General features: G+C 30.0%; 1 protein-coding gene across 2 annotated transcripts in view; it reads right to left on the bottom strand.

The window, feature by feature from the left end:
* LOC130674677 (uncharacterized) overlaps positions 1-7,668 on the bottom strand; it is a 43,821-nt gene extending 36,153 nt beyond the window's left edge. For both annotated transcript variants that reach the window (XM_057480079.1, XM_057480078.1), the window contains exon 1: positions 7,472-7,668. The gene's annotated coding sequence lies outside the window, so the exon portion shown is untranslated. The remainder of the gene's footprint in view (positions 1-7,471) is intronic.
* Positions 7,669-15,245: the final 7,577 nt, after the last annotated feature.

Raw genomic sequence — 15,245 nt, 5'->3', positions numbered from 1 at the left:
AAACAGCACTCAGATATGTGACTGAAAGCAACAGTTCCTGTCCAGCACAGGAATGGTTACTATGCTGAACGACAATGGAACGCATTTGTCCGAGGAATCTTTCGCATCTCAACACAGGACATATACCTATTTTATATAGTAACACATCGACTGCCGAAAGGAATCTGTATTATCTAGGAAGCGAACAGTGACTGTGAACACGATAACCAGTCATGTTTTCGGCATAATGTGTAACATAGTAATGGTTGCTATGTTAGATCATACTCAGTCGTATGTAAAAACGACCCATTCCTATTATAACGAGAACTAGTAATGTGCTAAGGTTAGTTTTTACATACTTTACGATCATTCCTGTGTAGCACAGTAACCATTCCTATCTATTTTTTTCCGTGTAGATCTGTTTAGAAAATCATAAATTATGATAATTTTTATGAAAAATTAGTAGAAAGTAATAGGTACGCAAAAAAAATTATAGAGTAGCATAATGATTTTTGAAGTCTTTGATTTTTAATAACCAACAAATATAAAATATGTTATGCTATGAAAGTAATATCAAAATAAATCTTGAAATTTTATAAATTGAGAGTAAAGTTTTGATAAACGTTTGCTATTAATTAAAATGTAAATAAAAATGATTATGTGTTATATATTATAGTTTTTAAATTATGAATTTGTAAATTTTTTATAATTTTGTATCAAAAATTATATTCAGCATAAAAATATTTATTTCAAACAGTATTAAATTCGAAATAAATTCGTTACATTTTAAACTCCTGTGTAAAATTTTTTCTATGAAAAAATGGTTTTTTTGTTTTATATTATATAAATTTTATAATTCTTGATCACACAAGAATTAATAAGAACTAAAAATAATAATTGCCACAATAGAATAACAAAATTTACAGATTTTGTCATGATATTTATATTTACTTCAATTTTTGTTATTATTTACTGGGTATAAATTCTCGAACATTGATTCAATTGAAAATTCTAAAGCTAGCATAATAAAAATTCTTAAAATTTTAAAACTTTTAGTTTTGTCAGTTAATAAGTTTCATTATATGATCAGTAGAAATTCTACTTTATCAGTAATGCAAAATTTCTCGTGCCAGCATAATAAAATTTGTTAAATTTAAACTGATATTTACTCAGTTGAGGAATAACACTTATAGAAAATCATTAAAGTTTAAATAATCAATAACAGTCTTTACACCCATTTAATAAAATTTCATTGAAATACAGCTATTTATAATTTTTTGACAATAATTTTTGTTTGTCTTTGAGTAATTTTTACAACGGTGTTTAAACAAAATAATTTTTTGTTCTGAATGTTCGGATTTATTTGGTTATTTTTCTGATCAGTACTCCGCGGGAATTCATTCAAGAAGCATCTATTTTATTTAGCAAGTGTCAATTATTCAGTTGAGTTCTATGGGGTTGTGTGATTGTGAAAATCTTTATTCTTATTGATTTTAATATTATTATGCTAATGAGATTTGTTTGCATAACTATTTTTATGTTTGATAATAAATTACACACTTACGAATAACAATAAATTATATTTTTTTTGTTTTAATAAAATAAAAAACTATTTGATGTATCATTGTGTGTAATAAATGTAAACCGCATGGATTTTAATTTTATGGAAAATTAGATGTATTTTTATTTATTTTATATCCTGATAAATGTTCATTAAGTTAGATAAGTAGTTATAAGACTTTTTGTAAAATTTATAATATTAATATAATAATTTTAACGAGACTTTTCTTTGCTCTGTAAATTCAATATTGTACGAATCGTAAAATTAATTTTTGAAATATATTGTCAACTAACTACCAATACCAATGCTGCTAAAAAAATATAAAATTAATATAAAATAAAAAATACAGTGTTTTGTGTTGATATTCTCATATATATGTTTCTATCAATTTCATTTAATATTTATACTATACGTTTTTGTATATACATATAAGACTATTAAAGATAATTGATAGAAACATATGAGAATATCAACACAAAACACTGTATTTTTTATTTTATATTTTTTTAGCAGCATTGGTATTGGTAATTAGTTGACAATATATTTCAAAAATTAATTTCACGATTCGTGCAATATTGAATTTACAAAGTAAAGAAAAGTCTCGTTAAATTTATTATGTTAGTGTCATAAATTTTACAAAGAGTCTCTATAAATTTTTTAGATTAGTAATATAATTTTTATAAAAGTTAATTTAAAGAGTAAAAAAACAAAAATGAAAATTATTATTTTTTTCAATAAATTTTTAAATAATTTTGATCGTATAAGTAAAATAATTAAAACAATTTTTATTATGCTAGTGGTACATTTTATTGTCATAAGACGGTGAATATTGCATCCTAGCGACACAATTTTTGTCGTGTCAGTTATTATAACTATAAAATACTTAATAATTTTTATTATGCTCAATACGAAATGTATTATGTTCAAGAAAGAAATTTTTGTCGGCCGCAACGATACTTTATTATGCTTCAATACAATTAGTAACAACACGCATAACATAAAATATTGGAATATCATACGGTTTCAAGTTTAGTCGGCTAGCATAATAAAAATTTATGGATTTTCACATAAAATTTCATGGAATTTTCACCTTCATTTTTCTCCGTGTACCCTTTTTAAAAGAAACGATTGAAGCGATTAGAAAAAAAAATTTTAAATACTTTTTAATGCTTTTGAATCGCCCTTCTTATAAGCATTTAACATTGCAAATCGTTTCGAATCGTTTCTTTTAATCAAGTTACATATATATATGTATATATATATATATTTAAATATTTATAGGTTTCATCAATGAAATCTGATCAGATTTAATCATACATAGACGTATATAACTACATATAGGTTTATATCAGTCACGTCTGATCAGATCTAATCATGTACAGACTTATATATGATCATATATGGGGTTATAACAGCTAGGTATGATCATATCTAATTATATATAGACTTATAGATGATCAGATCTGATCATATATAGACTCATATATGGTTATATATGGAGTTATTACAGCCAGGTATGATTATATCTATTTATATATAGACTCATATATGATCAGACCTGATCATATATAGACTTGTACATGACTATATATGGGGTTAACAGCCAGGTATGATCACATCTAACTATATACAGACTTATATATAAATAGATCTGATCATATATAGACTTATGCATGATTATACATGGGGTCATAACAGCCAGGTATAATCATATCTAATTATACATAGACTCATATATAATCAGATTTGATCAGATCTAATTATATATAGACTTGTACATAATCAGATCTGATCATATATAGACTTAAATATAGGCTTATAACAGCCAGGTATGATCAGATCTAATTACGTATAGGGTCATATATAATTATAAATGACCCCACATATAATTATGCATGATTCTATATAACTTCATATATGATTATATATAGTCATATATTATCATATACACTTGTCCAAAACATTAAAGGAACAAGAAAATTTTATAAATTTTTTAGTGATTTTTGGAAGGCTGTATTTTCGTGAAAAATGATCGTATCGAAAAAATTAAAAAAAAGCAAATTGAAGCTTGAAATCTCTAGTTCAAAGATCTTCCAGCAAAATAATTTTTTGAGCCACGGTTTTTGCGGAATCATAAGAATAAGGTCGAGACAAAATTTTTCTAAATTTTTTGGTTTTGTTTTTTATGTCTACGGGGCCGGGAAAAATTTAAAAAAAAAAACGAATTCATGTTTCGTTTAGGAAATTTATTCAGCTACAATTTGCTTTTTTTTGTTTCTCTGTACGACAATTTGCTGCTGAGATATCAGCCTTCAAATGAAAAAGGATCCTTTTGTCTTTGATTATTGATATCTCAGCAAGTAATGGTCACACAGTAATTTAAAGGGCAGTTTAATAAACTTGAATAAATCCCCTACAAGCTCCATTTTCGATTTTTTTTAAAAAAATTTTTTTTCATCCTTGATATCCATTTGAAAAACCCACAAAAAATGGCCATTTTCTGGTTTTTTAGTCAACTCATTGCTACTCTGCAAATATTGATAAAAAAAATAATGTTGCCAGGTAATTTTACAGCTTAATGTACCCCCAAAAACCCTGGAAATTTTCAGATTGATCCATTGAACCGTTTGTCCAGACCGATTGCTCAAAGTTTTACAAAACAATTGAAGGAACAAGTTTTGTTCCTTAATTTGTGTAATCATTACCAAAATGAAAAAATGAATTTTTTTTTTTTTTTTTTAATTTTTGCGTTAGTTATTCAGTACATTAAGGTAAAGAGGAAAAAAAAAACTTTTCCAAAAAACGAGACCAAACAAGAATTTTTTTACATTTTTTTTTTACGTTTTATTCGTGGGGTTATTTTGTTCTTCGTTTTTCGGAAAAAAATTTCTTTTTTTTTCCTCTTTACCTTAATGTACTGAATAACTAACGCAAAAATGAAAGAAAATAAAAAAAAAATTCATTTTTTCATTTTGGTAATGATTACACAAATTAAGGAACAAAACTTGTTCCTTTAATTGTTTTGTAAAACTTTGAGCAATCGGTCTGGACAAACGGTTCAATGGATCAATCTGAAAATTTCCAGGGTTTTTGGGGGTACATTAAGCTGTAAAATTACCTGGCAACATTATTTTTTTTATCAATATTTGCAGAGTAGCGATGAGTTGACTAAAAAACCAGAAAACGGCCATTTTTTGTGGGTTTTTCAAATGGATATCAAGGATGAAAAAAAATTTTTTTTTGAAAAAATTGAAAATGGAGCTTGTAGGGATTTTATTCAAGTTTATTAACCTGCCCTTTAAATTACTGTGTGACCATTACTTGCTGAGATATCAATAATCAAAGACAAAAAGATCCTTTTTCATTTGAAGGCTGATATCTTAGCAGCAAATTGTCGTACAAATAAACAAAAAAGAAGCAAATTGTAGATGAAAAAAATTCCTAAACGAGCCAAACAATTTTCCCGGCCCCGTAGACCTAAAAAACAAAACCAAAAAATTTAGAAAAATTTTGTCTCGACCTTTTTCTTATGATTCCGCAAAAACCGTGGCTCAAAAAAATATTTTGCTGGAAGATCTTTAAACTAGAGATTTCAAGCTTCAATTTGCTTTTTCAATTTTTTCGATACGATCATTTTTCACAAAAATACAGCCTTCCAAAAATCACTAAAAAATTTATAAAATTTTCTTGTTCCTTTAATTTTTTGGATAAGTGTATATGAACATATATAATCATATATGATTAGACAAAATCTTTTTTCATCGGGCTATGAAAATAACGAAAAAAAAAATCTGTCTATCGGTTGACCCTGCGGGCCAGCCCCAAAACTTTCCGCTGTTTCCGAGCTCATCGAGCTCGAAAACATTATTGTAGATACATTTTCGAGCTCTTCGAGCTTAAAAGTACTTTTGTGTGCCATTATTTTCGAAAAAAAACGGATTTTAGCATTTATTTCTCCCACGATATCTCAGGAACGAATTGACCAATTTTGATGGTTGAGGCGGCAATCGGCGTATTTTATTGAGTTCTAGAGCTGATAAAATTTTGAAATCGTTTGGTTCAGTTGTTTCGAAGACATTCGCGAAAAACACCGTTTTTTACCATTTCTTTCTCCCGCGATAACCCTCGAACGAATTATCCGATTGAGATGGCTAAGGCGGCAATCGACGCGTTTTATCAAGTTCTAGAGCTGAATATATTTTGAAGTTGATCGTATAAGTCGTTTCTGAGAAATCAATAAAAAACTAAAAAAAAAATCGGTCTATCGGTTAACCCTGCGGGGCAGCCCCAAAACTTCCCGCTGTTTTCGAGTTCGTTGAGCTCGAAAACATTATTGTGCATACATTTTCGAGCTCGCAAATACTTTTGTATGCCATTGTTTTGTAAAAAACCATTTTTTAGCATTTTTTTCTCCCACGATATCTCGCGAATGAATTAACCGATTTTGATGGTTGAGGTGGCATTCGACGCGGCTTATAGAGTTTTAAAGCTGATTAGATTTTGGAATCAATCCATCGAGCAAATTAAAAGTTATCCAAATAAAACATTTTTGAAAAAACTTTATTTTTGAAATATCTTTGAACGCACCCTACCGATTAAGTTCAAATTTTTACTGCCTCAAGACATTAACAAACCGCGTCGAATGACATCTTAAAGATCAAAATCGGTTGATCCGTTCAAGAGTTATGAATATTTATTTACATACATACATTCGTACGTACACACATAGATACACTCGGACATCATCGTGAAATTAGTCAGGATAGCTTCCTAGAACCTCAAAACGTCCAAATTTGATAGAAATTCGGTTTTTGCAAATCGGACCGAAACCAATAACTTCCCGAATTTTTGAAAATTTTCAATTTTTTTAGCGGGAAGTTAAAAAATTTTTTTTTTCGTAATTCGCCAATATTATCGAGTCTACTCGATCAAATGATCTGAAATTTTCAGAAGAGTTGATGGCCAACAAGCTCTTTCGATTGCCGCCTCAACCATCCAAATCGGTTCATTAGTTAAAAAGTTATAGACCGGTCACACACACACACACACACGCACACTCACACACTCACACACACACACACACACACACACACACACACACACACACACACACACACACACACACACACACACACACATACATACATACAGACACTCGGACATCATTCTGAAAATTGTCAAAATAGCTTCCTAGGACCTCAAAACGTCGACATCTGATGAAATTTCGATTTTCGCAAATCGGGGTGAAAACAATAACTTCCCAATTTTTCGAAAATCGTCGATTTTCTTAGCGGGAAGTTAAAAAAACAATTTAAAAAAAAAATGATGAAGAATAGCAATTACTCAAAATCAAATTGTAAAAAAATGTAATCCCCAAGTATTCCTTCACGAATTTCATTTCCCCAAATTTTCTCCTCGAATAATTTTATTCTCCAAAATTGCAAGAAAATCCCCCAATCTAGCAACCCTGCCGGTCTAGAAGCTTCGGCTTAGACTAAATACGTGCAAAAATCATTTGATGTTCAATTCTGACATAACAAATCCTTATTTTAATCACTTACATGTCTTTCTGCCTGAATACATTGATTTTGTTGAATATAATCGTGAATAAAAATTTTAAAAAGATTGTTCATCAATTATTTTTAATCTCTTAAATTTTCCAAGTTCAAAATAAAACGTAACTGTTTTCAAGTTTGCAAACACCAATGCAATCCAAGGTATTGCCAAGTTCTAGATATTGAAAATAACGTCTTCGAGCTCTCTGAAAACAGTGGAAAGTTTTGAGGCTGGCTCGCAGGGTTCACCGATCTCTGGATTTTTTTATTCGTTTTCTTTAAAATAATTATTCTCGATTATTTTTTTCCATGGCATCTTTATCTGTGTACTAACCTCTTTTATAAATATATTTCTAAAAAAATAAAATCAACAAACCTGATTAGCCGGTGAAAAAACTATTTTCCATTAATACCCTCACGTGATAGCCGTCTAAAAATTGAACTACAGGTTCATGAGTTACTAACACGCGATTATTGAGTCAATGACCTCTCGCTGGTTCTATGTGTGACCAACTTAGACCCATTATCACCCTTAGCATAGAGACACTAAGCGTACAAGTGTCTGCATACATACATTGTACCTACATTTACAGATATTTGTATATACATATACATACATGTATATACATATATATATGTGTCGTTATGCAATACCAAGGAACTGACCTGCGCTAAGTCATTCATCCACATATCTGACACGTATTACATAAGACAAATACTTGATACATTATTAATATTGTTATAGTCTACTATCTGCTGGTATTTAAATTTATAACCACGAACTATCACTCATTAACTAGTATATTATTATGATAATTTAAAACTCTATAGTTAGTTCTCATAAACTTAAAAGTTAAGTCTAATATGTTAAAACTTACGTCCGAGCTTAAGTCTTCTTTTTTAATCGATGCCGAATATTTTTTAAAAAAACTTATTTTATTCAATTAATTCTATAAATTATAAATAATTAAAAATAAATTACAGAAACAAGTATATAAATATTTAAAATTTAAAAAGGATCAATAGTGTATTCATAATAATGAATTACAATTTTGCTATTTTCTTATTATTCTTAGTTTTATTTAGTGGGTTTCATTTATTTATTTACTGTAAAGTATAAGGTAAATGGTGAAGGTTAGAGAAATAAGGGAGTAAAAGAGAGAAGTAAATAACGATCGGGTTGCAGTGGCAAGTGGATCGCTCGGGTCGTACGGAAGTGGTATGCCTCAACGATCGTTGCGCCCTGATGCTTGTCCTCGTATTCTAATTATACAATTCTTTTATGTGGGAATAATGAAAATGGAGCTGAGAATAGAGTTCGAGATAGGGATGGTGATCAGAGTGAGTAAGAGTAGTAAGTAAGTGTAGTAGTATTATTTGCGCAGATTGAAGATTCTTGTAATGCTATAACTAGTAAAGTATTTTGAATAATAAACGAGTGTGTATTAAACTGTGGCAATCATGACATTGCGTGATTCAGGCACTTAAACTCGATGAAAAAGTTAGAACGATCATTAATACGGTTATTCTTTTATTGGGTTATTAAGATTATTATTTATTTTATTTTAGCAATTGATTTAAGCTTTTTAGGTAGATTTTTCTAAAATCTAACTATTGTATTTGTCCTCATGGTCGATTTTTCAAGAAATTTTGTCACAACCTATCATAATTAATTGAGTAGGGTTCAAAAATACCATTTCTCGGGTTTTGGTTTCGGGTTTCGGAATCACTATAAAATTATGGTGAAATTCCAGTGAGATTCTAGTAAAAACATTGTGAGACCATGATAAAATTACGGTGAAATCACCATAATTTTGTGCCATTCGGTCACTGTAGTTTTATGGTTATCTCACAGTGGTTCGATAGTGGTTTCACAGTAATCTTATTATGTTATCACAGTCATTTCATAGTTACCTTACAGCAGTTTTACCATCGATTTATAATAATTTTATAGTAATCTCAGAGTAGTATTGCTGTGAGTTTAGAGTGGTACCACAGCAAATTCACAGTGAATTTACAGTAAACTTACAGCAAATTCACAGTGAACTTACAGTAAATCCACAGTGAATATACATGGAGAAAAAAATGTAGTCAATTTTACTAATAAATGTAAGAATAATTTTACTATTCCGTTCAGTAAATTTTACTATATTAGAATGGAAATAAATAAAATGAAATTTTTAATAGCTTTCAACTTTTTATAATTAGTGCTATCATTTTGATTATTATTGTTATTTATGTCATCTGTATTGGTGTTGACCATTTTTATTTAAAAAAAATCACTTGCTTTAACCAAGATTCGAACCGTGATCTCCCGCGCACGAGTCCTTTCCTAGGTCTGACGGTCCAATATCTTTTTTGAACAAAAGTTTCTGAACTTGTAATACACAGTTATACAACTATGCTATCTCCACCAACTTTTAATTTTATCTATACATAGTAGAATTTACTATACAGTGAAAAAATATAATCTTTTACGTATAATAATTTTTAATATCTTCTTATGTAACAATTGCCAGCCAGTAAATTTTACTAAATGTTTTGTGATAATTATAACGTAAACCGTTGTACACGTCACAATTCGTGACGGAGACGCGAATAAATCCGGTAAACCGTATGCAGTCACTCACGTGGATATTAAAATTTTAAATACTTCTTAAAAATAAATGTGATATAATTTAAATATGTTCAATAATAAAAATATTAAGTTATAAATTATAAAAAAACACAGGTTGTGCCTGCACCAGCACGCCAGGCTGGGTTAGTGCACGAGGGCGCCAGCCCGTTTTTTACAAAACGGACAAAAATTATTATTCAGGGGGAAAATCTGCGAGGTACAGTCCGAGCGAGTGGCTTGTAAACAAGGCGGATAAACAATCGAATAAATTTAGAAATAAGAAATATGCAGCAATGTACAGCAGTAAATTATAGAAATAATAAATAAGAATAAGAAAATTAAATTAAATCAGTAGGAAAAGATCCAGGGAAAATAAATATTAAATTTTTCCCGATAGCTGTTGGTTTCCCGTAATTTAATCCCGGGAAAAAAAGATTTTATATGATCATATATAAACATACATGTTCATATACAATTTATATATGATCACATAAGAAATATATAAAAATTATATATGATTACATAAAAGCTTATATGATCTTATGAAGTTCTTACAAGAATTGATATACTCTTGTGAGGACTTTATAAAAATTGATATGATTTTATATAAAGTTATTGTCACGGCTGATACATTCGACTCGTATCCTTACAAGTCGTTAAAAATCTGTTGTTTCTTTAATTTTAAAATTATTGTACACCCTGGTAGAAATGATTCCGGGTACCTGATCAGGCTTCATATAATTTTCCCGATTTAAAATAAGGGCCCGATAAATCGCCCCGATTATTAGCCCGTCTAGAATATAATGCGTTTTGAGATGGCCCCGGTAAAAGAGCCCGGTCGGGTAAATAATCCGGTAGACAGTTAATCATCCGATCGGGCATATGTTCTGCTGCATCATAAATTAATTTAATTCGATGTAACGGAAATCAGTTACGATAAGAGAGTCGCCGTGGCTCGCGGGCAGTCAAAACAGATGACGATGCATGAGACCCAGGCCACGACGATTTTCTCACAAAGAACCTGAGATGCAGCGTCAACGTTTTGTCAACTCTGTTGACTTTATTATATTTTTATAACGACTATACAGTCAGTCTTACGAACGAGCTCTTGGAGCTCGAACCTCTGCTTCATAAGTAATTAATAAACTACAATTAATCCTAAATTAATTCAACCTTATTTTGGGGTGCCAATTGGCACCCCAATATTTTCACCTACACTATGACCTATCCATTCACTATCCAAAATAAATAATTACAATAAAATAATCGACGACCAAGGCCCACCGGGGGTCTATCGATACTCCATTGAGGCCAAACCTGAATAAAATTTAATAATTAAAAATTATTTTTATTTTTAATTAGTTTGGGGTAATTCTCAAAACGTAACAGTGGTGCTGTGACTAGGATCAGTGACCATTGTTTATAGACGATACAAATAATTATTAAATAATTAAAAATTAATATTGGGAATTATTCAAAACGTAACAGTGGTGCTGTGACCAGGATGGTCTTAGATTATTTATAATTATTAAAAAGGATTATTCTGTGACATAATTGACAATGACATTGAGCTTACTCATTTAGATTTTATAATAGAAATTAATTAGTGAAATAATTTGCCTCGGAACTTGTGAACTTGTAAAAAATAGTTAATCAGTGAATTTGTTTTAGTGACTTGAATTTTGTTATAAATAATTTCATTCATCAGAATATTAAACTATGTGTCGTTCAAGATATGTGCTTCGCAATCGAATTTATTTTTTTTTAAATCAAACACTGTAAAAATAAATTTTTACCAGTTATAGATTTTAATTGAGTGAACATTAAAGCATTTTACTTGCACATACAGTGCTCATATAAAAAATAATTAAGTGATTTATTGTTTATAAAATTTATTTTTTTTATGTGAATCTAACACTTACACGGAATTACTAGACCAACCAAAAGGTAAAATTTGACGATTTTAATCGTGGTTGTGATATCCAAAAAGACTGTTTACCATCGGAAGATGTCGATGAATTGATTACAGTGATGATTAAAATCTCACTATTCAATTTAGTTCGATTATCTAATTAATTTCAAAGATTAATAAAATCGATTACGAATTAAATATTTAAATTTATTATTCAAATATTTTCTGTAAAAAAGTGTAAATTCAAGAATTAAAAAAGGAATGTTGCTACGGACTTTGAATAATTTTTCGCGAATATGGTGCGGAAAAATTTGTTTTATTGAGCTAATCAACTATTTCGTGAGCGCTGGACGAATTACAAAGAACTTTATAATTTTAAATAATAATTATAATTGTAGAATTTTAATATTCTGTTTAAATTAATTTTCAAAAAAATTTATTGTTTTGATACTTGAAAGTTAAAAGTGTTGCTACGGATATTTTTAATTTATATCGTGAATGCATTTTGTATTTATACGCGATACTATGGCATATAATACTTATTATTATAAAATAGTTTTGTATTGTAAAATTGTTGCTACGGAAAATTGCAAAAATGTTTCGTGATGAGTCATTTGAACATATTTATTTGATACGATAAAAATAATTAAAAAAAATAAATACTGCGTGAATATTGTGGGTAAATATTTTAATTATGGTTTCTTTATCAATCATTTTAGTTCTTTTGGGATCAGTCAAGATTCTCGTCGCTGATTTAACGAAGAGTATGTCCGGGTATACTGCAAAACCAAGACGTAGTCATTATATCACGATCAGGTCTCAAAGCTGATTCCAAGTAATTGCTTAAACATAATTGAAATATTTGCTGACCACTGGTTATCAATGAAAAAAAATTTCTCAGTAATGACTCATGATAACACTTTGTTATGATATTTATCGAATTTTAAAATTTAAAATTCTCGAGCCTTTTCTTAGGCTTACGTAAAACAAATATGTTTCAATCATTGCATTTTAAATATAATGAATGCATAAATAATTATGCTCATAATAATGGACATTGGAATATATTGTAAATATTCGCAATGTATAATCAATTGAAAGTTCCGATATCGGAGACGGAACTCCTGATGAAAAGACAAAATCGTTTACGGGATCGATTACTTGCGTTTCGGGAGCAAGAATCGAACAGTTGTAGAAATTTACCGGTAGTAGAATCGGAATCTACAAAATTAAAAGCCCGTCTCTTAAACGAGACTGTGATGGGCGAAAAACAAAATTATTTACGGGCTCGATTGCTTGCATTTCGAAAGCAAGAATCAAGCGGATGCCAGATTCTACCTTTAGTAGAATCTGAATCCATAAAGATGAAGGCTCATCTTTTGAATGAAGCCGCAATACGCGAGTTCCGAAAAAAATCGGAAATCAATCTCGTCAATTTCAATAGATCAAAAGGATCTAATAGAGTCAAAACTGTCCATCAGAAGGCAGTATTAGATTCAAATAAATTTGTGCCTGAAAACGTACCACTTACAAATATGTTAAATGGAAATTCTTATAATTTGAAGCCAATGATTGGTTGTAATTGTTTAAATAGTAATAATTCGAGTCACGCGCATGTCGGAAAAGAGCTGCCTGTACTTGTTATGTCAGGAGCTCGTACGGTTCGGTCTGCTCAAGGATTATTGAGAGCCGAAAATTTAAATAACCGGGTTGACGAGCTTGTTGTTGCCGCAACCACGAAAAATAAAATTATGCCGATCCAAGCCAGTAGAGTCTTTGAGATCGGGCATACGTGTGGAAATGACCGCGTTGACTTATTGAATTTGAAAACAATTAAAAATAAAGAACTACTTTACTGCTCAGAAGAGAGTAAAGTAGAAAATAATTACAGTCAATCATTGGGCTCAAAAATTGATTCGCCATCGTGGGTCGTTTCAAGAGGAAACAATCCACAACATGATAGGCAACGAACGTTTTATAAACATTATTGTAATAATGTGAGCGATAAATTTAGTGGTTCTACGTTTTCAGGCTCAGACTTTATGAGAAATATATTTTACATTATGTTGTGTATAAATGGTATATTTGACCTATTAATTTCGATTGAAAACGGTTTACGGTTTTGTCTTATTATTAATATATATAAAAAGAATATCTGTAAGTTAAGAATGAAAAAACCTCCAGATAAATGTAAATTATCGGAGATCACATTTGACGATAAAAATATCGAATATTTGAAACTAGGCGCTAATCGGAACCGAAAAGGACTAGATATTACAGATTTATTTTATATTTTCTTAAATATTAAAAAGTCAAAAGATCATTTGAGATTTGGATTTTGTTTAATTTTTATAATTATTAGAATATTGTTAAAAATTAAATTAAAGTTTTACGATACTGGCTTGATCTGCTGGGTTGTCCGGATTGACTCAATGAAGTCTTCAGGAACGACGAAAGGTCATCGACTGGATCTGACTGCGATCAGTAAGAGTTTGGCAACTACATACGATGTCGGGTCAAATAACCTTTTCACGCGTATAGTCAGCAGGATTATACACGTTGAGGGGTTCATTTATACAAAAATTCAGGACGTCCACTGTTTGTCAAAAACAGTAGGAAGGTCAATTCTAACTGCTAACTCCAAGATATCGACGTCTGGACATCAATGGACCGATCAGAATAATTATTATTGTAGTAACCCAGATTCAGCCAGTGAAATGAACCATTCATTGTACGTAAAAGTTTAATTCAACTCTTTATATGTTGAAATAGAATTAGTAACCGACTTATGTCGGGAGGTATAGAGATTGTAACTTTAAAATTTCATAGATGACTTATGCTATGAATATTAGTACTATGTTAAATTACTTAAACATTATATAATTATGTACGAAATAGCTCATCTCAGGTTTAGGTTAAAATTCCAAAGACAAGAACTTGTTTTTACAGTATTCAAAATTGATTTTAAACTTTCGTTTATATAGAGTCGTTTCATCAACCAATTTTAGTTTATATAGACTCATTCATATATTCAATTTTAGTTTGTAGAGAGTCAATCATATATTCCATATGGATTATATCGAGTCATTAAATTTTATTTTCAGTCGTAGCGTTATTCATTTAAAACGCTGCGACTTGCTTATGTCGGGAGGTGTTACGTTCCCGTAATATTTTATTGATTAAATTAAATTAATTATTTTTCATAAATTAATTTAATTCGATGTAACGGAAATCAGTTACGATAAGAGAGTCGCCGTGGCTCGCGGGCAGTCAAAACAGATGACGATGCATGAGACCCAGGCCACGACGATTTTCTCACAAAGAACCTGAGATGCAGCGTCAACGTTTTGTCAACTCTGTTGACTTTATTATATTTTTATAACGACTATACAGTCAGTCTTACGAACGAGCTCTTGGAGCTCGAACCTCTGCTTCATAAGTAATTAATAAACTACAATTAATCCTAAATTAATTCAACCTTATTTTGGGGTGCCAATTGGCACCCCAATATTTTCACCTACACTATGACCTATCCATTCACTATCCAAAATAAATAATTACAATAAAATAATCGACGACCAAGGCCCACCGGGGGTCTATCGATACTCCATTGAGGCCAAA

This window comes from Microplitis mediator, chromosome 9 (genome assembly GCF_029852145.1).
Source record: "Microplitis mediator isolate UGA2020A chromosome 9, iyMicMedi2.1, whole genome shotgun sequence".
Lineage (NCBI taxonomy): Eukaryota > Metazoa > Arthropoda > Insecta > Hymenoptera > Braconidae > Microplitis > Microplitis mediator.
The sequence above is the reverse complement of the archived record's forward strand: the minus strand, read 5'-3'. Positions and strand labels throughout refer to the sequence as shown.